The sequence below is a fragment of the Parus major genome, chromosome 9 (assembly GCF_001522545.3).
Source record: "Parus major isolate Abel chromosome 9, Parus_major1.1, whole genome shotgun sequence".
NCBI classification, from domain to species: domain Eukaryota; kingdom Metazoa; phylum Chordata; class Aves; order Passeriformes; family Paridae; genus Parus; species Parus major.
This window is the reverse complement of record NC_031778.1, coordinates 9,021,028-9,048,101: the sequence shown is the minus strand read 5'-3', so window position 1 is coordinate 9,048,101 and position 27,074 is coordinate 9,021,028. Positions and strand designations below refer to the sequence as shown.

The 27,074-nt window shown below is 39.3% G+C and overlaps 1 long non-coding RNA gene across 1 annotated transcript; it reads left to right on the top strand.

Annotated features, from left to right (window-relative positions):
- Window positions 1-26,545, top strand: LOC107208519. Its single transcript, XR_004498775.1, has 2 exons — window positions 1-114; window positions 25,752-26,545. It is a non-coding gene; the product is annotated as an uncharacterized LOC107208519 (long non-coding RNA).
- The last annotated feature ends 529 nt before the right edge of the window (window positions 26,546-27,074 follow it).

Genomic DNA, 27,074 nt, shown 5'->3' with positions numbered 1-27,074 from the left:
TGTTTCTGTTGTCAGACAATCCTCTACACATTGTGAATCTGTCATGAGAAGAGGCCTTACCCCATTCATTGTCTTAGAAAACAGTTCTGCTGGCTTCAGAAACATCAAAATAAGGTAAGATGCCCTCAGATGGGAATCTTGCAGCCAAGAAATTGACTCAGTTGCTTAACTTTACCACATATCTCACAATGTGACTCCACAGTTTGGTTAGAAAACACATCTCACTTCTTTTTGTCTACTTGGAACTGAAACCAAACCCTTGGAAATCCCTTATATCTAGAAAAAGATCAAGAGAAAATATTGAATCCGTGCCCTTCTTCAGTATTGAGAGGAAAAAATTACAATTTTTGCATAAAAATCCATGCAGTTCAGCTCTGAGCCTGGCAACTTTCAGTAGCTGTAGTAGTTGGGCATATTTTAGACCTTCTACTCAACTATCTTTAATTAGAGAGGATACCTTTTCCCTAGGAAAACCTGAAATTGGAGTAGAAAATATTCCTGTCTTGGGGTTTGAAGCCCTGGGTCACATGCCCACCCTTAATTTTTAAATCATGGTGGCATTACTGGACCAGGTAGTGGCAGACTGGTTGCAAAGAAACATGCCATAGTTTTGGAAAAGTGGATTCCTTCTAATTAAAAACACATTGTGAATTCTCTTGAAGGAAAAAATAAAGCCCAACATATAGCATGGCTGATTTCTATGATAGCTGTCACTGTCACACCATGGATTCAGCTAACTGAACCATTTTTTATGAATAACATTTATTTTTAATTCTGGCACTTTTGAGTGAGTATTTTTTCATTACTTTACCAGAGATGGATTGCAAGAAATCTGACCACAATATTTCTGACCCAATTTTTTTTTTAAAAAACAGAACCAATGTGATGACTACAAATGTTTTGCTTATTTTTGTTCTGTTGACTCCAGAATTCTCCTCTGATAGGAACATACTTCTTCACCAAAGATTGAAAAACACAATGGTATTAGCCCTAGGTTCTCACACACAAAAGCTATGAGGGAAAAAAACCATGGAACTATTTTCACAAATAACAGACCAGCCCAGAACTCTTCTTAAAAAACAATACAAGGAGACTTTATACAGCTGTCCATGCAGAAAACAGACAATTCATGTGGTTTTATATTTTTTCACAGAAACATTTTTGTCTCTGTCAGAATGGAGCATTCACTAGTGCCCTTTATCTAAAGAAGCTAATCCACAGAAATTGTTTGGAGCTAATTTTCTGGAGTTCCACCTGACTCCAAGTGTTACAGACAGTAACTTGTCTGGTGACACTAGAGGAGAGCTCTGTATGTCAAAATGACCAGGCCTGACACCATAAATGTTATGTTTATGCAGTGCCAGGGATGCACAGTGCAAGCTAATTCTGACATTCATTTCAGAAGCTGTAATTTAATTCAGTCACAATTGAGCTTGGTGTAAGTATTAATTTGAAGTTGCTCTTATTTCTCATCTGCTGGCTAAAGCTTGCAAACAATAGGGGAAAGGTCTTGCTATACTGCTACAAATAAGTAAACAATCTTTTCTGCCAAGAAGACTCCAGTGTAAATGCAGAGTCAGGGAATAATTTTTCAACTAATTTATCCTGCATATGGATACTTGGAAACTACAGATGCTACGTAACGATCTCTATCTACAAATATTTCCCAAAGGACAAGAGAACTTCAATTACACCAAGTTTATAATAAATCATTGCCATGGACTGCTGCTACCCCACATTAGAGAAGCACTGTGGACAGGGTGAGGTGTGGGTGGGCAGTCTGGCTCAGCCTTAGGAGCACAATTCCCACCTGAGGTTGAAGCAACGCAAGGTCAGAAATTGGGAAGAGGACGTGAAGTGGATACAGAAGAGAATGAAAACCTCAATCTGTCAGAATGCAGCTGCAAGAGATTCTCTGTAAATATTTTCCTGCCTTCCCTTCTCTCTTCCTCTCCCAGTGCTTTCTTCCTCTATGCTTTGACCTGTTCCTGGGGTTGTTTTCCCCCCTCTTCCATTATTCTATGCCCAAAACCAACCCCTATCCTGGAGATAGCAGAGTGCAGGGAAAACAAGTGCAAAATGAACTCTCTGTATTTGCATTGGTTTCCAGCTCTTTCTATGAACAGGCATATGGTGTTAATCTAAACTGTCCAACACATTAGTGGGAGGGAAGTAGCACCCAGAGGATTATTACAACATTTTACCTGGCAGATGCCACCATATTTATTGATATGAAAATTTCCTCCCTCCATATCAGCCACTGAAACCTCCCTCTGAATTCTCTTTATTTTAGGCATAGCTCTATTAAAATATTTTGTTAAACTCCTTAAGTTTTACTTAAGAACATGTAAATTCTAGAATGTACATTCATTATTCAGGAAAAGTTATCACAAAAGTCAATAGAACTTTAAAGTAATGAATGGTGTGTTTATTGTAGTTGGCTGGTTGAACACATTGCATTTTTATCAGTAATTTCTATGGGCTGCATATATGTGTCCATATGTATGCACAGATATATATATGTATGTATAAGAATATATAGATTTGTACGTGTATATATATGTATTTTTGATTTTTATCTTGAAGCCTGTGATTTTATATCACATATTCCTGAAGAGAATACAAAAATCAATTTACAATGGTACATCAAAAGGCTAAAAAGGAGAGCCAAAGTAAAGTACCATTGAATTGAATTTCAGATAATCCTGAAATGTGTAATAGTGTCAAGCCAAATCTGGAAAGCACTTATAAAATAATTCAGGATATATTTGAAAAAAAAAATTAAAAAATCAAAGTATTCTTTTTTGTATTTTAAAAATAATATTTTAAAAAAGATTTCCTACAGTTTTTATCAAATAACCAGAGCCAATATTAATATGAAGAAAACAGGTCAAAGACAATTTTAAAGACATCTTTTGAAAGGCCAAACACTTTCAGTTTGGTTTTACTTTCACAGAGAAAAACTATATTCAATTCCATCAAGCCCTGTGTTTTCAAATATTTTGTGGTTCTGGCTTAATTCCAGAGAGGGAAAAACTTCAAAGTTAAGGATCAAGCCTTCAATATAACAAAACTGGGTAAAATTAAGGATGGTAACCTGTTGTGATAGACAGTAGGGAGAGAGTGATCTCTGACCCTGGATTTCCTTCCTTTTGCTCAAATCATAACAAACCTCAAATACAGATGAATTTCTTTTGCTAGTGCAATAATATGTCTTTTTATTTTGGAAGCAAATGAAGTCTAGAATGTCTGCATATGTGTGTTGGTAATAAAACATTTCATACCTCTGAGATAGCTACAAAACCTAACTCTCCTTTCCTGGGGAACCTGTTCTAGGTTCTTTGTGTCTACAGGGCCTTGCAAACACCCTTTCCTTCCCTTTGGCCAGCGTGGGAACATGATCATAATATCCAATGACACACAGTACAGTAGCATGTTGTTCTACCTCTAATAGAAGTTGTATTTGAGAAAAGTCAAGGTCCACACATGGAAACATCATTGATAAATCCATTAATATAGCTTGAGAAAATAGGCATCATTTTAGGCTCAAAGCCAATCACCTTTAGTGCAGTTTTCTACAGCAAGGCAAGTCAATGGACATGCAGAAAAGATTGAGGGGGTTGTGTGGAAACCACACATGTTGCTACATCTTATAGGTTAAGAATTTTCCATCTCCATATGTTCCTTGAAGGAAAAGTTGGATTTTGTGAGCATATTTTTTCCACAAAAAATAAATAAATAAATCTTCTTTCTGTAGAAAATTAGAGCTATTCATCAGACAGCCAAACACCTGCAAGCCAAATATTTCTGGCTGAAAGTATTGATCCTCTCAGGAGGATGGGAGTTTGGTGCTTCATTTCCATGCTCTTTGTTAAGGGCTCACAAGTGCCACATTTTCAGTGTCTTGTGTGGCTGGGCTCGAGTGGGGACAGGAGCACATGTGACAGCAGCACTGCCATGGAACAGAATTTGGGTGTGAGCTGATATCCCACTCCACTCCTGCAAGGCCAGGATCTGCCTGCAAGCAAGCCAGGGTAGCGGGGATGCTCAAGGATCTTGGGCTGGAAAAAAGCTCCAGGTTAAGCAGACAGTCACATATTCAAGTACCTAATCCTACCATTTGCATGGTGAGTGTTTTTTACTATGAGTTTTCAGATGGAACCTTTGTTATTTTACTGTTATAAAAACAAATCTTTTCAGATTTTCCAATTAAAAACAGATCAATAAGCTCAAATAGTTTTTTGGGAAGTAATGGCCTGACTCTGCTCCATTAAACTCAGAGACATTAATTGGGTAGTGGATTACCTAGAACAGAAGCTTGGTAGTGCTTGAATTTAGGTTAGATATAAGAAAGAAGTTTTTTGTAACAAAGTAGAACAGTGGCATGGATTGCCCAGAGAGGTGCCCCATCCCTGGAAACATGCAAGGTCAGGTTGGATGGTGCTCTGAGCAGCCTGGTTTGTTGGAGAGGTCTCTGTGTATTGCAAGGGGGGTTGGAAAAGATGTCCCTTAAAGGTCTCTTCCAGCACAAACCACTCTCTGAGTCTACAGATATTTGTTAATGGTTCTCTCTAACAACTATTTATTTTTTCAGAAATTCATTTTAGTTTTGGTCAGATTGAGTTTTAAAATACAGCTGGGAAAGTAAAAAGTAATCAAGAAAAGCATAATTTTTTTCAACCAAAAATATTTAGTTTTGCTTCAAAAGAATGGCTTCATTTTTGGTTTCAGGCTGTTTCATGTGCTTAAAAGCTTTTTGGCTTTCCTTTTAAAATTTAGAGCAATTTAAAAATGGATAGATTAAAAGCTTGTTTTGAAAGTTTTTGAAAGTATTTTGGCAGTTCTAAAATGAACCACTCCATTTTGAAAATACTAAAATGAAGTGCTTTGACATTTTTATTTTTTTTCTTCATTGTTTCATCTGGGACTATTTGCTAAATTCCATTCAAATTCATGAAGAGTCTCACTAACCCTGAAATTAATTTGTGTGGCGTATTTATTATTTGTCAGACAGCAGTGGTTCATTAAACTCTGCATCAGTTCAACCTTAAATAATGGGAGAGAATTCTTAATAGGGCCTTGTTCATATACAGCTAGCATTCTCCTCCCCTTATAATTACTGCCCAAAGGGGCACTCAGCTGTGCAGGGCCACATTTACCCCTCTGGAAGAAGAGGTGGCAGGACAGACCTCATCCCCCTGAGCTGGTGTTGCTTCCTCCTCTCCAGCCAGGAGAGTATGCTCCTCCTGGAGTGTCCATATCACCCTTACAGCTCTCACACTGGTTCTGTAGCCTCTTGCTAAGCTCTGCCTTTCTGCCTCTGCCTGCTCCTGCCATCAAAGGAAGACCCTTTGGTGTTCATATCTCTGTATGTGGTCATTGCACTTTTTATGCTTTAATAGCTTCTTTCTCACCTTTTTGCCATTAGTGAAGATTGGCCTGTTTTTACTCCAACTGGTTTAAATATTTCTAAAAGCCATTCACCTGCAGTAGCAGTCAACAGCTGGCATGCCAACATTTTTGTCTTTTCTGGCTGCTCAGCTTCACCAGGGCTATTCACAGCTTGCACTTTGCTAAGGTCGTTGGTATCACCCTTACACATTTCCTGTATTACATGAGGATCAGGTTCCAGTAGTTAACAAGTCAAAAAATATTCCTGGGGGAGGAGCGGAACTAGGTAGATAAGTACGTTCCACATGTGCACTTTATTTTGGGAATTGCTGCCTTCATCCATGTGAGAAATAATTGTGATCAAACATAGGTCTGAAACGTGGTACTCCTGATCACACAGAAATGCCTTTGTACTCTGAATGTTCTAGTCCAGCAAGGCCAGAGAATGATGGGACCTCAACTGCTGGCCACTGCTCAGTGCCTGAACCTATAAATAGTCTCTGGGTCAAACTTTGCACTACTGTAATTGGGAATAGCTCCAGTAAAATCAGTATCTCCACATTTATTCTCCTGAAATTTAAAGCCAGGTTTGGCCCACGATGTGGACAGGGTCCAACTGGCAACCAGGGCCAGCCTGACTTATGGGAGAGGAGATGAGAACTAACTCTGCTGCAGTTAGTTAGCCTCAGTCCTCACGTGTCTCCCAGATATAACTGTTCTGACCTCAGTGGAATTGATCCTAATTTATGCCACTGTAACTGAGATTGTAGTGTGCATTGTTTGAATTCTGTTGGGTCCGCCTTCTTCCAGATGGAAACTATTTGCAAACTATAACAGCCTCTTTCCTAACGTTGAGGCTTGCCATATCTGAAATTTTTGGTGGGGCAGGGGTGGGGAGAAAAGGATATAATGCCAACTTTGTGCTTAGTGCTACCTAGTGACATTAAATTCTGCAGTGTTCTATTAAATTATCAGTGCCTAATTAGGGGATTAGAAGATTCCTATCCTCTCATCCTAATTACAGAATGTGTTTCAAGATCACCTGAAAGAAGGGAGGAGGTAGGTTTAGGAAATTCCAAATGGCAATGTGGTGATTCTGTGCAGGCCTCTTTTCTTACATGGGTGTTCCCGCTAATTGATTTTTCTTGCATCTGCAGCTTCTGTTTTTTCCAGTTTTACATATTACATTGCTGAAGCGTTTGATGAATGGGATGCTGTGCAGCTGAACGGTCACACGTCTCAAATGGCTCACTTGGTGCTCTCAGACCGAAATGACTGGCAGAGCTGCAGCTCTCTGACAAGGGGAACGGCTGCTTTTCTCTCAGAAAAGCACTGTAACTCTTAAATGTAACATAAAAGCATATTAGCAAGATACTATACACACACATATAAGTGTGTCTGTCTCTATACACATGCCTATGTGTGTGGATATATATTTTTGGAGTGAAAAGCCACTCTGTCTTTCCCTAATTGCACTGGAAATGTTCAGTTTGTCAGCCTGACTTTTTTCCCTGTTAGTGATGAAATTTGGCCAGGAGTCCTAGCAAACCATAAGAAATCAAGCCGTGACCACATTAAGCATGAATGGCAGGGCAAGGTTACAGCCTGTAACACTATGCTGGGGTGACCTGTTGCAGAGTTAGAGGCTGGGGTGTGAGGCTGGGTCAGATAATTATTTGCAAGTGAAGCACAAAATGAAGCTCAAAGTTGCTTTGTCTATTTACTCTTTCAAGAGGCATTTAGTGAGTATTTTTTATTTTTAAAGCATATTTAGAAAACTTCAGCTGCAGGGCTTGTAGCCAACCTTCAGAAATCAAATATTTCTTAATTTTACCTACAAATACACTCATGGCATATTCCTACTTATTCTACTTTTCAATGATTTGAAAAGCTTTTCTACAAACTCATGTACAGAGTGACTGCTGAAAAGCATCTGAAAAAGACAGAGAGGTTCAGCTGCAGTGAAATAAAACATGGGATCACCCAGCCAGTAACAGGAGCAGGTTGGTGGATCTTTCCTGTGATCAGCTCTGGAGTTGTTCTACTCCAGCAGGCAGTTAGACATTCTCTTAAAGAAGAAAAAAGAGAGGTGCCAGGGAATTGTTTACACCACCTATAAACTTTCTGTCCTACATCTGTCTCCTGAAATACTGAATCAAATGCAGATGGAAATAAAACCCCAAAAAGAAAACCAAAGACATTTTTGATTTTGAAGCCTTCTTATTAATTTGTCTTTCCTTTTTTTTTCTGGTAATTTTTGATTTATTTTTCTTACTAGACCCTTTAGGCCAGGAGGTACATTTGAATGCATCTCTGAAGGGAATTTGGCTCAGTGCTGTAAGGCAAGCTAGGGAAGAGCCTGGTCTTAAAATAGACACAAAGCACAACACATGAATTGGCTTTCTGGATCCCACAGAAGCACAACCTGAACTTTGCCTTGTGAAGTAGCAAACTTGAGGGGCACAATGAAAACTTCCACCAGAACCAGGGCTACAAAAGATCTCCTGTATCCCACCCTTTTACAGCAGGAAACAGGCTCTGGAGAAGGTCACCCACCTACACCAGCTTTTCCTCTGTCTAAGACTGCACACCTTTGTGTGGAGTCACTTATGAGCTATCTTTCTGTCAGGAGAGGACAGTCCGGCTTTTTCATGCCTCAGTCAGTTGGACAACTATCTAAACTTTGTTGGATGTCACTAAAGCTGATAAAAAAATAACATTTTGTATTTGTAAATGGTGGCTTTGCACTTCATGGTAAGGTCTGCCTAGGGCAGAGGTGTTTGGAAGGTTTGTACTAGAGCCCTGTTTAATAATATAATCTAGAGCTGGATGCTGAGATTGATGGCAGCAGCCACTGCCCAGGGAAGTGCCACAGTTCAGCAGACTCCTTAGGGAGCTGTGGATTGTCCCAACAAGAAAACCATCTCCTCTCACAGTGCAGAGCAGCAGAGCATTACAGAATGCCAGTTCTTGCAATAATTTCTAGATTAACAGCACCGTGAAGCACTTTCTGCATCCTAGAAAGCTTAAGATGCTGAGGAGGACATAAAAGGTCATTTAAGGACTGTCCCAGCTTAGGCCCAGCCACATCTGCTTCATTTCTGATTGGCATTAGTCCAGTCTGTTCTTAAAACCCTGTTGACAGAGCACCTCCATAGCTTTGCAAAGAGCAAGCTGTGCTTGTTTACTAGTCTTTAGCATTACAAAGCTTTTCCTAATAATGTCCAGTACAATTCTTTCTTGCTGCCAATTATACTGTTTTCACTTCTTTTCTGGCAAGCTAATTCCTTCACTTTTATACCAGCCTTTTCTGTGTATGCGGACTGTTATCGCAGGTATCTCTTCTGTATGCTAATTATCTCTAATTAGTCAATCTTACCTTTTCAGCTGTGTTTTCTAGATTTTTTGGTTCTTCTCAGAGCTCCATCTAGCAGCAGTCTGTCCTGTCACTTAACAACTTTCTGGAAGTCATGTGCTCAACACTGGACCCTGGTACTTTAGCTGAAGCCTTACCCTGGCTACTGATGGCTCTTGCAGTTGCTCTTGCAGGGCTGTTTTCATCAGACACAGCAATGACTGCTTTCAACATTTAATTGTAAGTAGCTGAGGCTATTTGTAATTAAATTAATTACTTGATATAATTAAATAATTACTTGAGGTTGAACTGATGCTAAGAGAAGCCAAACATTCATCTGGCATAAAATTGATGCAGTGTCTCAGTGTCTCTAAATAATACTGACTTACATTATCTGAGCACAGTGAACAGGTTTACAAATGCCCTGGCATGTCAACACCTGAGTCTCCTGTTTCATTGCAAGTGCTGCTTCTGCCAGCTGCATCTGTGTCTCAATCTGAAGCTGCTTCACTGTTGTAGTGGACATAAACCCCCAGTGCAAGAATGATGCATGTTTGCATAATTAGCATCAATTGTTTAACCAGGAGCATTTGCTGCATGAAATGTTAAAATCATATTATATCCAAATACTGCTGTGTTTTTCTGGTTTATGGATACTAGTGTTTAATCAAAATATTCTAATTAATTATTTAAATTCTGTTAAAATGTACAAGCAGTCTGTTATAGTCAAAATGCCATCAGGTCTGATCAACTCTAAAATTGAGAAATATATTTGACTGATTTGAGGCATCAGAAAGTGATCATAATGTTATTGCAATTAACAATGTAATTAAGATTTACAGGTTGCATAATTCATTTCACATGTATAACAATTGAAGTTTAATTGATAAAATTTAAGTGTGTTTATTAGTGGTATTTTCAGAACCAAAAGTTACAACAATAAAATTTGGATAATATTTTTTTTATTTCTTACCATTCTTTGCTTGATTGTTATTCTGCTTCCATATTTTCAGATTTCCAGAACTTCTTTTTGGTTCTACTTTAACGTAGAGGGAAAGAATGACATTTTTAAAAACTGCAAATCATTAGCTGATAAACCATATTATTAAATTTTAAATTGTTCTTCTTTTACTCACAGTGGCTGTTGTACTTGCTGCTGTGTGCTTATCTACACCTTGGTCATATATTCATTTAAGTCATTGTATAGTAGAAAGAGCATGTTATATTAATGATTTGTAAGATTGAACAGTTGTGGGGACTGATTGCTGTAGTCTCATTTATGACAGTGTGACTTAGTTGGAGGCTCAGCTTAAATCTTTCAAATGGAATGGATCAAACAGTAATTCTTATTAGAGTATGTTTTACTTAAATCAGGCAATGGCCATTTGTGTTACTATTACTGGACATGTAGCAATAGCATGAAGCAATAGATCTCCATTGTTTTAATGATTTTCCAGTCTTATTTAAGTGTAATGGTAGATCTCCTACCTTGATGTCGTGATGAAAAAAGACAGCTTTGATAGATACTAATCCACAAGGGAGATGAAAGGGCTTAAAATGTAGTCCCTGTCTGAAAGGTGACAGGATAGATCATTCCATGTAATCAAAACAGATAAGAGATGGCAGTGATTATTGTAACTGCTCCATAGTCTCTCCTACTGCTGTGCCCAAAGTCCTTCAGTGGAATCACTATTCTGAACACTATTACTATTTTACACTGGGTTTGTTGCTAATAGTGAATGCCAGAAAACAACATTGCAGATGTCTTTCAAGGTTGACATTTACTCATTGTCATGGAACTTCTGCAAGTCACACCTCACTGTGTGAGCGGTCTGAGGAACCACTGGAAAAATAGATGGGTTTTTTTTGTTGTTGAAAGAGTAATTAATGCATAAAAGGACACAGCTTACAGGACTGGACTGTCAGACATCAGCTCATGACTTGCATTATGTTATATTGACAATGTCTTGGCAAATAAGACGCTGACAAATCATTTTCAATGAAAGCATGAACTATACAGAATATTGTGCAAGGCAGACAATATAAGGAGACACCCTCCAATCTCCAAGGACTTGCATTTTTTTATTGCTTACCACATTTTTACTAATATCTGTGCTGATGCAGTGTCTCATTTGGGAATTGGGATTTTTTTTCCTCTTCCTCATGCAAAGCACCCATCAAGACTGAGCCCAACACCACTTGTGTTTGTCAGGTGATGCAAAGGGAACCCAGAGTGCTGTGTTACAGAGGCCAGAAGCTTTCATAGGGACTAACATCAGAGACTGAAAGATTCTAGGTATTCAAAGAGGTAATGGCAAGGAACAATCAGGTTAGACCTTAGGTCTCCAGAAGTGCAGGTGGATACATTTTATATGGATGTTATAGAATACCCACCCTGGTCTTAACAAAAACTTAAAATTAAGAATAATAAATAATATTTCCTACAAAAACCCACCATCATTAAGTTAAAAGCAAAGGCAACATGCAAATTTGATTTACTGCTGAGAATCCAGAGGGTCTTTTGCAGACCCTTCCACTACTGCTTTTGGGGTCAGATCTTGAACTGGTGCTGAATTCCTCACATTTGGGTGGACTCAGCATGGTTCCCTGGTACTGCTCTGTATTTGCCCCCCTTTGTTAGGAGAGGGGATTAACTACTTGACAGTCCTGATACTCAACAATGCTCTGTCAGCCTTTTGTTTATCAAAATTTCAGACAAAGTGATGTTTTTAAAATACAGTTAGAGGTAGATTAAAAACAATTATTATTAGATGCAGCTGAGTTTCAGAGTTCTGGAAAGATGTTTTTAAAGAGATAAGGTGTGTGGCACCAGTTTAATGTGCAGAGAAAGATGTGGGGTTTTTTTATTTCTATCTTTCAAAAAGAAGCAGAAAATGGGGAAAATGTATTTTTTTTAGCTTGTTAAAATCTGTAATTAAATAGCTTTTCACTAAGACAACATATGGAAAACACTGATTCCAAAGAAAAAATAAATCTAGAAAGGCCTGAATTAGTGAAAAAAGAATTAAAGATGAAAGTAGCCTACAAATAAATGTTATAGTAGAAATCATAGGAAGAAAACATCATACTTTCTGTCATATTTTTATGCTCTAATGAAGCCCTATTACATATTTCTGTGGCCCCCTCTGTGATGAGTTCTTCAGTATTCCCTGCTGCAATAAGCAATCATCTGAAACTCCTGTGGGACTGGCCTCTCCCAAGACACCCAGTGTGGATTGTTCCTAACTACCATTTCAATGGCAAAAAGAACTCTGTGTTTTGACAGGGAAATCCTTATAACTCTAAAAATGAATTAAATATTCATCCAATCATAAAACGACATCATGAGAGCAGCTCTTTCGCTGATGTAGTGACTATAGAGTTGCTTGACATTATTCTGCTAACACAATTTGACTGGATATATGTTTTGACATCCAGACAACAGGGACACTGATGGAAAGTGATGGACCCAATGTCAAAAGAAGAAAAGCTGTCTGCAGGAGGACACCCAGAAAATTAATAGGTGGATTGCAAAAAACCCTTTTCCCAAAGGGAAAAGTCAATAAAGTGAGGACTGAATAAAACCCCCAAAAAACAGAAAGAAAGGGCACAGACAAACCAATTCTTATAAAAGTAGCAAAGAGATACTGAAGGGAGTTTTGGAGCTCAGTAGATGCAGGCTGAAGAATAGTTAATTTGAACCTAAATAGTTGACATTCAATATTCATATTTTTGTTTCTGCCACAGCCTTCAAAAATAACTGTGTTGATACTGTAGAGGACCTCATTATTAAGCATCCTTTATCTTGTTCACACTTTTAGTCTTTTCCTTAATTTCCACCATAAATATGTTCCAGAATACTGTAAACAAAATGCCATCTGCAGGAAGACTAGCATTTTTAGACATTTTTTGGGGGGACATTTCAATTTAGAAGCCGAGACCTTTTCTTACTTCCATCAAGAGCCTTTGTAAGTAGTTCTGCTTGCACATTTATAAAGTGTATTTATACATAATCTTCAAAATCTCCAAGATAAAAAAAAAATCCAGTTTTAGAATCAACCAGGAACATACTCCTTTGTGTATTTTGCCCATTCTGAATTGAGCCTTTGTATCTATCATGAATTGGTCACACAGATTGAATGACATATGCCATAGGTAAAGGACTTGTGTCAGAGCTCAAGGCAGAACTGTGTTAAATAATGCAATGCAAAGAATCCAGTACTTGCACAGTCAACAAAGTCCTCCTCTCCAAGTAAATAGAGTAAATTTACATATTTTTCCACCTGCTGACATCATATCTCCCTTTGCACTGGCTCCAGTATCAGACTATTTCTCAAGCAAGTCAGAGACACTATATTATTCTGATTTTTTTGAGTCTCTGAAGTGCCTGGGCAGCAGATTTAGGAAGCTGTGAGACTGATATAACTAACTTAAATTATATATTTATTCTCTTATATTCTCCTGTAGACCTCCAGTGATGGCCACTGTCACAGGACACATATTTCCAAAATGGACCTTTTGCTTGCTCTAGAATGGCCATTTCTATTGTTCCATGCAAAAAACCACACCAAACCAAAACAACCCTACAAAGAAGCCTTAATCAGTCATCCAAGATACTAAATAATAAGAAGCTATTCTAATACCAAGAAATGATTCTCAGATCAAAATACTGAAAATCAATAAAGAGGAAAAAATAAGTTTTGTGAAAGTAACTTGGCTTCATTTTCTGTAATTCTTGGCTAGAACATTTCCATTGATAGAGTTGCTAAGTGCATTCTATTTACAAATATAAACACTTGATTTTGATCAGCAAAAATGCATCAGCACACTTGAACAGTGTCAATGATGACATAATTACACTCACAATTTCCTCTCTGTAATGATTTTTAAATGTCAGCAGTCATTTTTTGTCTAATTGTAGCTTGCATGTCAGCACTTCCTCTTAAAGCAGTATGTTCCTCTCTGCTGGAATTTCACACCTTTCCATTCACTCACTTACTCACTCTCACTCTCTCTCTCACTTCACCAGTGAAGGTAATGAAGATGATAAAGGGCTCCAGGTTATTTTCACTTCTGTGCTGTTTTACCATTTAACATCAAGCAGGCAGAATGAGGACTTTTTTTTTTTTTTTTAAGCAGAGAATTCGATCAAACTATAAATAATTATTTGATTTTAATGAACAAATCAAAAAGTAGTTTTCATTTTTCAGTCCCCCTGCTGGTGCTTTGCTAATAGCCTGTTAAAAATCTGGAGCTTGTGATAAAAACAGTCTCACACATCAAGATCTGAACTTACTCACTGGAGGAGAAGGCTGACCCTGCAGTGCCAGCCCTTGATCACTTCAGTGTTTAGCACAGTGCAAAGCAGGTGACACTTGCTCTTCAAAGCCAGCCTGCTTAGAGATGTTATCACTACCATCTCTTGCTGTGACCTAGAAAGTGGCATTTCAAATGCTATTTTGCACAGCTCCAGGCCCCAGAGCCCACAGCTCAATAAATAGGTGCTCCTCAGAGCTCCCTTCCTCCTCCCCCAGATCACAGACAACGTCATCATCAAGTGTATAGCAGTGTGCAATGAACTGGAAGCTCTGCACTGAGGTTAGCAGCAAGCACTTTCTACTCATCTAAACATAAGCTGGAATTGAAAACAGGGGCCAAGGAGGCCTCCTTCAATCCATTTTACTTACAACTCCTCTTCACCTCTCTGATTATACTTAACTTTAGGGTTTAGGAGATAAATCTTATCATTTACTGGCCCATTTAGTATCAGAACAGGTAAAAAGACAGAAAGATTTCACACTGTGAAATCAAATAATGAAATAAGGTTGAGATGTCTGATAAAAGAATAGAATTTGATTATTTCTAATAAAAAATCTAATCAAAAAAAGAATACACATATACAATGACATATCGACTAGTTATTTGTCTGAAGAGGTCCCTGAAACCTAGAAGAATGAAAAAAGAATAAATGGAATAAACACAAGTGAGGGGGGGAGGAGTGTGTTTTCCACAGCCCATGATAACATTCATTATGACTCTCTGTGACATTGCCATCACATGCAACTCTACACACCCAAATGTCTGTGTACACACAGCTGTGTGGGGACCATGCACAGATTCATACAACACAAATGCAGACACAAATCTCTTTGTGGCTTATGCTGAATTTTGTGGCCTACACTGAACTTTCTTTTACAGAACACACAGAATCACTAGGTTGGAAGAGACCTTCATGATTACTGAGTCCAACCCAGCCCTAACACCTCAGCTAGACCATGGCACTGAGTGCCACATCTTGTCTGTTTTTAAACACATCCAGAGATGGTGACTCCACCACTCCCCATTTTTTGACTGAATTGGTGCCTCAGAAATCTTCTGGAGCTCTTGGAAAGGGTAGGGTTTTTTTAACAACTGCATCCTATGCACTCGTGAGATGTGTGGATGTGTAGAGACAATTTGAAAAGAGAAGCTCCTGCACCCCACTGCAGGGGGATGTCCCCAAGGAAACAAAACAAACTGAAGACAACAACAGCTAAGCAATCAAGAGCAAAAGAAACCAGTCTTTGAGTAGTCCTAGGAGAATATGAGTGCTCAAGACAGAGGAAGACCTGTACACACCACTGGGAATGTGATGTGTGCAGCTAGCTTGCCTGTGGCCACTCTTGAGAGAACAGGAATCAAAATCTGAAAATACTAAAAGCTGAAAGACTATGTATGAGATGAACCTAGAACACAGAGGCACTGCTCTAGAACTTTCTTTCTTCCCTACCCCTTCTTTCCCAATTGTATACCCCAACAAGAAAAGTGGACAATATTTAAATTAGTTTTAAATTGGGTGTAATATGTTCATAGGCAAGTCAGCTGTATTGGAGTGTTGCCACAAAGCTACCTGTGAGCAGGCTCCTCCTTTGTGCACTACACCACAGAAATGATCAACATGTCCTTGCCAGGTTGCTCAGCTAAAGGTAAATTGAGAAGAGGGAAAGCAAGGTAAGAGCCATTTCTGGAGTCTTCAGCAGATCCAGGTGGCTTGCTGGAGGCTGTGAAAAGATGGCCTTTTTCTTAAGACTAATACAGTAAAAAGGCTACTTTGAAGAGTAGGTTCTTCTGTTTCCATAGAAAAGCAAAAAAGACATTTACCTGTCAGTTTGCCTCTTTGGGATTATGTGCAGAAGACAACAAAACCCCACACAGAGCTAATTAATGCTCAGTTACCCTGGACAGGAGGTGTTTTGGTGGGGGGGGGGGGGTTGTTTGTCTGTTTATTTGGGGGGTTTTTTGGGGGTGGAGGGGTTTAATTTTTTTTTTAAATTTTTTTACTTTATTGCTGAGTCTCGCTTTCAGCTGGAGCTGAAACCCCAGTTTTTTAATAAACTACCAAAAGCAAATTGAATATTACACCCACTCACCCCCAACAGTTGAACATGAAGAAATTTGCAAAGAGAAAGGGGACATGGAGTTTTCTGTTTCAGTGGACCAAAGGTATTGGAATATTGATGTTACACATAGGAATTGAGCTTATGTTTTATATTACATTCATTACATTGCAGTCAAGCATTCCTGTAGCTTCAGACAAATAAATAAAGGCTGCTGAGAGAATGACATGCTGTTCATTTAGTGTCTAACAGTGGTAGGTTTGGCCTGTAGGAGCACAGAAGCATTCCTTATACTACCTGAAGCAGGTTTATAGCCTTGTAAAAGAAGACTGTCACAGATTGTGCAGTTTAGCAGATTATTCATGACTCAGTCACTTCATACAGAGCATTGGCTTCTGCTGCCTCTGAGGGTGCTTGACATCTCTTAAAGTCATGCCAAAAGTATTGCAGGTTGGCCTCTCAGAAAACGAGGCACATTAAGTAGAGACCACGTCTGAAATCTTCAGTTGATTTGCTTCACATGAACTTGAATTGAACCTCAACCTTACAAAACAAGGCATATTAAAACATAAAGACAGCTGAATGGTAACCATGACAACACTACTTCCAAAAAACCCAGAGGTATAGCCAACATTTATACATATATACTGCAAGGGATAATACATTCTTTTGTACATTTATTAATACCAGTTCATGTTGTGTGCATGGCTTTTCATCAGCAAAACTGTATGTTACACAGGAATTTCCAGATATTAACTTACCTTTGATGTTTTTTGATACTCTGATAAGACCCATGAAAAATGAAATTAGTCAAAATGTTCCAAGTTTTAGGCTTGGGTGCAATATGGTCTCAAAATATTGACTCAATTTTAAAAGTCTGTCTTGTGGCAAAATCTGTGCTGCAACTATGTGTTGCATTCCACTGAGCCATAATATTAGTTATTAAATTTTAATTTCTTTTCTAATTGTGACAAAAAGAGTGACTTTTTCTCAATGCTGTATTTTAGGAAGATGAATGCTAATTTTTAAATTAGATTATTATGTTAAATGAACCTTTATTCCATCTAGGAATGCTATTTTTCTGTCTTTGGACTAAAGGATGATTCTTTAGGTTGGGCTCTTGTCAGCACTGATGTAGAGTGGCGCTTTATGTCTCATTTTTATAACCCATTTCATCCCAACTGGGGTGCATTTTTAATCCTTTTTCTCTAACTAAATTGAGGAATACAGCCCTTTCCGTCAATTTGGAGTGGAATATGTTTAGTTTATTTTGAAATACCCTGCCAAGGGACATTTTCCTAAATGAGTATTTTCTAATCTTTAATTAGTATCGCAAATACTTTTGCTGCCTGCACATTTTTCCAGTGAAAGGTTGTATAGAACAGTCACTGCATTCTGTATATCCTGTGGGACTGTGTGAGGAGCTACACACTCCCCTTTCACACAGTGAACAAAAGATAAATTCTTGCCTTCTTAAAAGGTCTGAAATGCTAGAACTATAGGTGCAGTCCTGAGGGCTGAATGCTGATGCCCAGACCTTCTTGGGTGGTACCAGGTTAATGCTTGATGCAGGTCTGTGATTCATCTGCCATCTCTTTTGCAATTACATTGCTTTTCTGACCTTTTGCATATTTACTTCATAGCATGGATACAGTGTTTACTACTTCTTTGGGGACATAATGAATTGCAAACACAATGTCCTTTCCCCCAACAATACTAGAGCATAAATAGTTCAGTCACTATCAACCAGGAGCACTACACATATGTAATTCCTTATGTGTTTTTATATATGTATATATTTTATAGATAGATAAGATGTAGAGCATTGACAATGTGCAAACTTAGGCCATTAATGAGTTGGGTACATGTCCTTGGCATCAGCCACTTCTATTACACAGCACACAGAAGCAATAGCTAAGGCAACCTTAGAGTGCAAAATTTTCTGCTCTTATACTATTATTGCATATCATTCTTAGTTCCTCTGTGACAAACTATGTTAAAGTTTTGCTAACTAGAACTGCAATCAAACCTTTTAATCCGCTCTATGCTTTGGAAAAGGGACCTGGCTTGTATCTGGGCTGTCCTCAATAGCTGTGCCTGCAGTCTCAGAACAGTGATTTCAGTGAGGTTTATCCATCCTGCAGGGAGAAACCTTACATATAAACCAGTGTTTTATTTGTCTTGACTTTCCCTGTTGGCTTCTTCCAGGCTAAAGCCAGAATGTAAGCTGACCTGTAAGGAGTATGGATAAAATGGGTGCCAGGATTTGACTGTAAACTGCTGCCCAAATTAGCATAATGGTATAGTTACTATTAAAACAAATTGCCCAGTGTTGTAAAGAGACCACCAAAAGTTGAATTTGTGAAGCTCTCATGGTCTTAAGCACAGGGATCTGTTTTTTGCCTTTTCAAAATACAGAGCTTGAAAACAAAAACTTTCATTGCCCTTTCAACTTGCCTATTCCGGAGTTCATGTAGTTTAGGTTTAATTAATTCTGGGATAAAAGGTCTGGTATGTAAGCACCAGTTATGAGTGACAGCTGCAGTGATGATGGCATCCACCTCCTGTTGGGTTTTTTTGGTCTGAACTTTCCTTTGCTTAGTGTATGGAACTTTGTTCTCCTTTAGGGATAGCAGGAATATGTAATCCAAAACATCTCATCTCCATCTGGATGCTCCCCTCTCTTCATCCAGCACTTATTGCATGAATGCTGCTGCAAAGGTACCATGAGACAGTCTAAGGACACAAATGCAGCTCATTCATTGTTCTAGGAATGAGAAATGAAAGAGCAGTGGCTTGGAGGCATTAAGGACAGAAGAATAATGGCATGAGCAACAAAACTCTGTCAATCCCCTTGGTGCAGCTGTCCCTCTGGCTTTTCATTCACCCTGGGCATTGCTCTCAGGACAGGAGCTCACACCATGGCAGCAGCCCATGCCCATGCTGCTGGCACCATGTCCCCTGCCATCAGCTTCTGTGACCAATGCCCATTCAGGCTGTTCAGCAGGCAGAAGTCCAGCCTGGAACCAGCCATAGCACTGCTGCATCTTTGGGTGTCACCTGCACTAAATGAAATGGCAAGCAAGGCCCTTCCATAGCTATCCAGCGCCATCCTTTGCTCTTTAATGCAGCTGGCCTGAGAAAACTTGACATTGAAAGCAAGATTAACTGGGATGGATGTGGCTGTGATGCTGTAAAATCTTTAGTGAAATGGGGTTTCTAGCTGCTAATACTCCCCCTTTACCAGGCAAAACATCACCACCACACTCACAACCTGTGCTAAGAGCTACCAGCCCAGCTGTGCAAGGCTCTGCCCTGGGCTGTGCTGCTGACACTGCCATGCCAGCCTGTCTGGGATCTACTCTAGCTGGGCTTGTGCAAAATCCCTGCTCTCTGCAGTAAGATTTAAATTCTGGTTTGTAGAGAATATGGAGAAATGTTCTGTCTCACAGTCTGCTGTGAAGAATTACTGCTTCCCCAAACGATTAAGGTCTTTGTGAGACAATCAACAAACTGACTTATTTCTCCTGTAAACGGGAAAAACACATCCCTTACTGCTGCAGAGGTTCCTAAATGAGGCACAGCTGGATGGCTGCCAGTAAAGCCTTACTATGGTAGTTGGCTGGGGAACAAGGATGCCCTGGCAACCACGTGTTTGTTAGTGAGGATGCTGCATAATTTTTAACAAAGGGTTGTGAGCTAAGGCTGGGGTGGGGGTGTGGTGAGGAGGGAGGTCTGCTTCCCAGAGATTTACACGGGAGCTGCTGCAGAGAAGGTAAGCACTCTCCATGGAAAGCAGTGCTGGAACAATGGAACCTTAGATGTTTAAGGCTAAAGAGCCTTTGTTTTGCAGGTGTACTTAACTCTTTCTTCTGTCTGCTTGAAGTTACAGATATGACAAGCTGCCTCATCATCACAGACAGATCTAAGGGAACATTACACTGGCTCCTTTTGGAAATAACAAAAATTAAAGCTCACATAAAGGGTGAAAAAGCTGGGTTATGAACTGTGATTGATTTGGGCTGTACTAACATATGCTTGATCCCTGATTTACTTTTGTAGTTTCTATCTCTTTGTGTAAGTAAGGGTGTACTACTAGTTAAGGAATAGCTATAATTTTAATTTTTAATTTTAATATAGTTACTGATGATTTTTCTTGCTCTCCTAAAAAGCTAGGTCAGGTCACTCTTGTGTACTGAGAAAGAAAGGTAAGTTCAGACAATTGGTATGCATCATTTGTTGCTCTCAGTCTGGGGCAAAGGTCTCCAGGGTAAAGGTTTTCATGCTTTTATAAATGTAAACTTCTGAGGAAAACAATAGTGCACAGACAAGTCTCTTAAATAAATCTGCAGAGTACTGTAAGAGTTGCAGCTATTAACTGAGGCCTTGCAAGCATGTTCATTAATTCTGTATACTAATGACAGCCCAAAGCCTACAGCAGATCTCTGTGAGGGCAGGTGAGTTCTGGGGGCCTTGTGCAAGTATTCCGCTGGTGGTTCCTCTTCCAAATCTTTGCACAACAGGAATGGTCACTGCTAAGGAACAGATGTGTTTAACATCACAAAAGCTCCAGTTCATTGGGCTGGGGAACAAATTCAGGGGCATATCTCAAGTATTTCACAAAGATGGTGTAAATCTTCTTATTTGATAATATTAGTTAATATTTACAAAGTATTTTAAATTCCCAGAGAAATCATTATGAAGTTGTTGCAGACATTATTATTCCTATTACTGTCAGGAACAATATTGTGTTATAAACAATATTTATAATCTACACAAATGCTAATTTTGTTTTGTTTCTTAAGAGTACTTATGTGCTTTATAAAATATTGTTTTCTGTGTCCTCTGATCCACGGTAACTTCATAATGATATGAAACATTGACATTTGGGGATTGGTTTTTACTGTCTTTTTTTCATACAGACTTCCATGGAGGATTTGCTAATGGTATATGTGTGTGTTTGAATTAAACCCTTTAATGCTAGGGGAGGAGATCAGTTTGACACGGAATTCAACAGCTGTTGTTTCTTTAAAGAGAAAAGGCCTGCTGGATTGAAGTGTGTTTGAGTATATCTGGTTGACTGAACAGTTTCCTCCAGGAAGTATTCATTCAGTCAATGTCCTGAAGGGTTAAGAAAACAGAAACCCATAGTGTTACTGAGTTGTTGTTATGTACGTTGCCAAGGGAACTGTAGCTGGAATGTTTAAATGTGTTGTTTCTCCCCAAACCTACAGGATTGGAGCTTGAGTGTCTTGGTGTGCCCTAATCCTCACAATTAGTTTCTGTGTGGTGGTGGGGGAGTGCTTATGGGGCTGATCAGACTAAATACTTGTAGTGACACTGGGTAACTTTCCCACCATGCTGGACAGAGTGACTTTAGCATCATGTTCATCACTTAGGAGAATCACAACCAAAAGCAGAAAAGGGAGTATATTAAAAGCCTCCCTTTTTGCTTCTCCCTGAAGCCTGTGGATTCCTTTCAGTAATGCATATTATAGAAAATAATGATCTCCAAGGAGATCTTTTTAAGACCTTGGTAAGAGAGATCATGACACTGATTGAATCTTCACTCAGATCTTTAGTATTAATATTGTTTTGTCCCACATGCCATTTAAGTTGCTTCACTGGTGTAAAGTTGTAGGAACCTTTGTTGAAAAAGACCATTTCAACAGAGGAAGCAAATTTTAGCCTTGTTTCCATGTAAAGGTTGGGCTCTTGCAATGCAGCAAATCAGTCTGCAGAAAGTCTAATCAAGCACTCTTTATTGACAGATAATTGCTGAAACAAAAATACCTAAATGTATCTGTAGAGGTCAACTGTGCCATAGATTTTTCAAGAAGCTGGGAACAACCCTTCCAAAGCCTTCCACTGGGCCATCACTCCCAAATGTTTGGCCTATTCTACCACCATGGTTTTTTCCTGGGTGGCTGGCAGCACTCAGTTGAATCAAAACTAGTTGAGCAGCACTCCATCCCTTGTTAAGTCAAACATTTTTCCAAGTACAAACTGACCACACTTTGTCTGATGTATTTTTTCTGGTATGTGGGAGGATTTGCATCTAGAGGAATGTTTTCACTTTAGTGCTTGTACCCCCTCCTATCACTCAACATAAGGTTTTTAATATGGTCCAAGATAATTCTGTCTTAATGTTCTTTGAACCAAGTCTAGTTGCAGTAGATGTGGAAAATGCAGATTACCTTCTCCTTGCAGCTGCCTCTCAAGTGCAAAAGCCCAGTGCTTTCCCCAAGACACATTTTCTGAATACCTTATAATTCTTATTGCCTCCTAAGCAGGGCCCACATCTTCAGGTGGAGACATCCTGAGACATAGGAAGGTCTCCAGCTGGTCAGTGTTTGGGCAGATTACACACTTTTTATCCACAAAAATCATGTGTACACATCCTGTTGTGATGTTTCCTTTTTTTGTTGATATTCTTTTCTCAGTATGAAACCATTGATCTATAAGGCAAGAGACCTTTCTTTCTGCATCCAGATAAAACAGTGGGATTAGGCTATGCCATGTCCTGGAGCCCTCCTCCAGTTGTCCACACTGGAAGTCACCTGAACTGCAAAACACTGAGGAAGTCACAGTCAGGTCTTGTTCTAGTTGATTTCAAAACTTCTTACAAGGTGTATAAAGATTTATAAAATTAGGAAACGAAACACAGTGATAGAATCCTGGGGAGTCAATGCTTCCATCAGTGCTCAGAGACCAAGTGTCCTATTTCCACTAGGATCAGAACGAGCGGACAGTGCTAAAGCTTGGGAATGCTGACACCACACATTTGCCAGCTGTGATGAAGCCCTATCATTTAAAATAAAAGAACAAAGAAATAAAATCCAAAACTTGATAAGTGATTTCTGTGTCTTTGACTCCGTGACTTTTGGTATTGTGATGCAAAGAAGGACAACTCAATCATTATTTTTTTTGTTTATTTTACAATCTGTTTTTGTGCTTTCTGAAAATCCTGCACAAATTAGTTTGACCAAGCCTTTCTGGACAGTTCTGAAAGTTTTATGTAGGGCAGCACTGTAGTGCATTGGCAGAAGCTGAATGTGGTTTGCCTACAATCTTGTTGGCTCAGGTTTGTACTTCATCACCCAGGTACCCCTATGTTTTTATTTAAAATAGTCTCTTAGAAGTCTCTTTAGGTATTCTCAGGTCTTGTAAACTGAATGAAAAACAGAAGCTACGATATGAGCTGTATCCACTATGTAAAAGACAAAGAACCTATTAAAAACCCTATAAAAAACAATATAACCAAAGCCCTGCACGCCTCAGAAGAGTTAATCCTGCAATGGGTGCTGAACTCCAGAGCCCTAATGATGGGGCACTCCTTACCTCTCTTCCTTTGCCATCTGCAACCACAAGGTGAGGATGAGCAAAAATCTGACTTTTTCCTTTTATTAGGTGCAGGAAACTTTTGTTTTGGCAGTGCTTCTTTTTGTCATTCACAAAGTTTGTTTTTCTCTTGATTTTTTTTTTATTTTTTATTTCCTGTCAGAGTGTGGAGGAGAAAGCTGTTCTAGTCTGTAAGTTATGCACCCCTTACAGTGCCCCTTAGTTACACAGCACAAGGAAAAGAGAAACAGAATCCATGGCACCATGCAGAAATGCTGCACTATAGTTTGTCCTGGTTAAACATTTCCAGAAAGGGAATAACACAACACTGTGGAGTTCCTGAATGTCTTTTGACCTTTGTGCTGCAGAAGTGCAGGCATTTAGGGTTAAACTGAAACAGTGCTGCATTCTGGGCAAATTGGTTTCCAGATCAGAGCTGCACAGATCAGAATTGTTTCCTTTTCATATTACCACAACACTATCTCCTCCATACCTGAAATAAGTGGCAACTGGAGCCTTGAAAATCAATATGCAACAGCTGTGTGAGAATTTAATTTGATATAGCTACATGCCCCCATCTTCAGCCAGCTTTCTAGGTCTCTCTTCAAACAACTTATAATATCTACAAAAGAATGCTGAAATTCTTGTATGCACAGATTTTTTGGTAGTATGTAATTCTGTCATTTTTTTACCTTCTTTTATCCACATGCAGGGAGATTTCAATGGTTATTTGCATTTTTCAAAGCCTTCAAGAGGCAAGAGTTGCATTTTTGGATTGAGTTTGGGATGCAAACTCAACTTCTGCACTTATCTTGTAATTCACTTTATCTTGCCCTAAAACATTTTGGTGAGGGAACGTGAGCACTGAGTCTAGTCAGCTCCTGATAGCTGCTGGGGTTTCTGCACTCTTCCTCAGTGCATTCATGGCTAGTGGTGCCTAATGACAGAATGGATCAAACCATTAGACTTAAAAAGAAGCTTATATGAAATTTGAATGTGCACCTGGAGTTTGTGAATCTTGTGTCAACTGCTTCTTCTTTCTTGCTAATATTTGAACCTTATACATTCCTACATTCCTATGCATTATGCTTTAAAGATGCAAGATCAAACCGTTTATCTGTTTATGCTTGTCCTTAAAGCACCATGTAGACTTTAAACCTGCAAGGACTGCTCAAAGCTAACTTTGGCTGTGAGAGGCTGCGTCCATGAAAAATGCTGGATGGTAAACAGGTTCTGGTTGTGCTCAAAATCAACTGCAAGTGGGAGACAACAGGATTTTAATAATGTAAACAAGGAAAAAAGAGCCTATCCACTACAAGTGTATGTTGGAATTACATGGTATCTGAGAACAAGTTTCCACAGCAAATGTACTATTAACTAACAGAAAAGTTCTTTCTGATTTGTAAAAAAATACTAATACTAACTCTGAATTATGGTTTATCTGCTGTTCTACCTATTAATAACTTTCTATTATGTTCAATTAATTAGTTATTGGAAAAACATGGAGGCCAGCATTCGTACAATGAATCAAACCTTTCGGCACATTCAGATGTAGGGGACGCTGGCACACATCTGCCTTTTCTACCAACAACAGAACAACAACAACCCCAGCTGAACCATGGCCTTTGGTTAGCCCCTGCATTTTTACACTAGGATTTGTTCAGTTGATATAAAATGGTAACTCAGGCAGTCCAAGTCAGCACTACAGGGGGCCTCTATAGGGGAAAACACAGCCCCTAAACAAGCTTCCAGAGTCCCCCCTCAGGTTCCAAGAATGCTGTTTTTACCATCCCTAAGATGAACCCCCCACCAACTTTTACAGAGGCCACCCTCTGCTCACAAAACCTAGTCCCTTTCCCTGAAGGCATTCAGGATCCTTTGAAATGGAAAATTTATGCTGTACTGAAATAGTTCATACTATAACAAACAACTAGTGCCATCATTCTGCTGGTATTCAGAGCGCAATTAAACCTGAACCTCTTGTGAGGACTCCATTTGGGGTGGAAGGTGGTGCTGTGGGGAGGACAGGCAGCTCACCCCAAGAGTCTTTCCTACTGCAGCAGGTTTTAGTGCTTGTCCTCCCTGCCCCTGCAGTGAACAGCCCCCTTCTCCCTCCCCACATTTACACGAGGCACGGGGACTTGTGGGGGATTATATAACTTATAGGTCAATTTGTTGTTCAGGCAGAAGAATGTGCTATGTTGGCCGAAGCTGTTTGTTTGCTTAAGTTCTCAGAGTTCAATGAGGTCATTTTCTCATCTTCCCTGTGTTTTCTGTATTTTCCACAGACCTGCCAGCCTCAAACAACACCCTCTTTCTTCGCATTAGAAATGGAAACACGTCCTCTGCAGGAATTTTCCACTTAATAGCTCCTGCTTTCCTACCGGGGGCCTCAGTGCACCACCACTGCAATGCTGTATTTCTTTCCACTGCAGTTTGACATTTTGCAGCCAGAACAAGGAACGGCATTCACTCCATCCTGATTTTTGAAAAACATATCTCTATAGGCCCACAGAATGCACCCAGTGCAGCAATCACCAGGGGAAAATGGCAAAGGTATTTAAACATCTTTACATGTCGCCAAGACTATGACACTGTCTGGTAAAAATGCTCATTTATACAGTTGCTTTTCCTTACTCCCCATTCCTCCTCCCTCCAACCCTTTATATACACACAGACACCAAACCTCTGCCCTGCTCTCCCATCACCAGCCACTCTCTCATTTTACACTTCTAATTGTTTGCCTTTGTGAATTATTTCCTTTGCATAATAGTTGCAAACTGTGTATCAGGTCCTGACACTGTGAGGAGCAGAAATGCACATTGCAGGTAATCAGAGCAGTAAACAAGGAGCCTGCTTTAAAATGCACCAAGTGACCTGTCTGAAGGCAGCAATATTTGCAGATTGTTTACTGCTGAGATCCAGTGATGTCGCTGAAATGCAGCAGCTTGAAGATTGGAGCAAAATGGGATCTCAGGCACTCGGTCAAGCACAACCTGTAATTCTTTTATTTATTGTTCGTGTTCTGCTTTTTTTAAAGTTAGAGCTGTATTATAAATTATTAAAAGCTGTTTTCTAAAAATCTCTTTGCTGTGTCTATGAAAAAAAAAAACAACCTAATTCCTTTAGAGGAAGAAAAATGAATGGAAGTAAACATGTTTATTCCTAGAAGGAAGGTTTCCCCTGTCTGCGCAGTGGTAGAGTCTCAGACAGCAAGGTCCCAGTAGGTCAGACTGGCACATTGAATTGCGTATCAAATGAAACTGGTATTCTGGAAAAAGGGTGGAAAGAGGAAGAGGGGTGTTAGTGAGGAGGTTGCTCAGGCCAGGAGGGTGGGCCACTGAAAAACAACAAGCTAAAAAATAGGATTGATGATTTGCAGGACACCTAGGGTATTTCTTTCAGGGGGTATTACTTCCACTTTTAACCAGGAACAAGAGCTAGAAGAAAAAAAAGCGGCAGGAGCTGACAGCTTTGTGCTGATCAAAGGGACGGAGCATTGAATGCCTTCTTTTGCTAGCTATTTATTAGAGAGAGAGAGAAGGGCTCCTTTGCCATTCTACTTAGGAGAGAAGGGATTAAAGATCAAAAAAAAAAGGAGGGGGACCGGC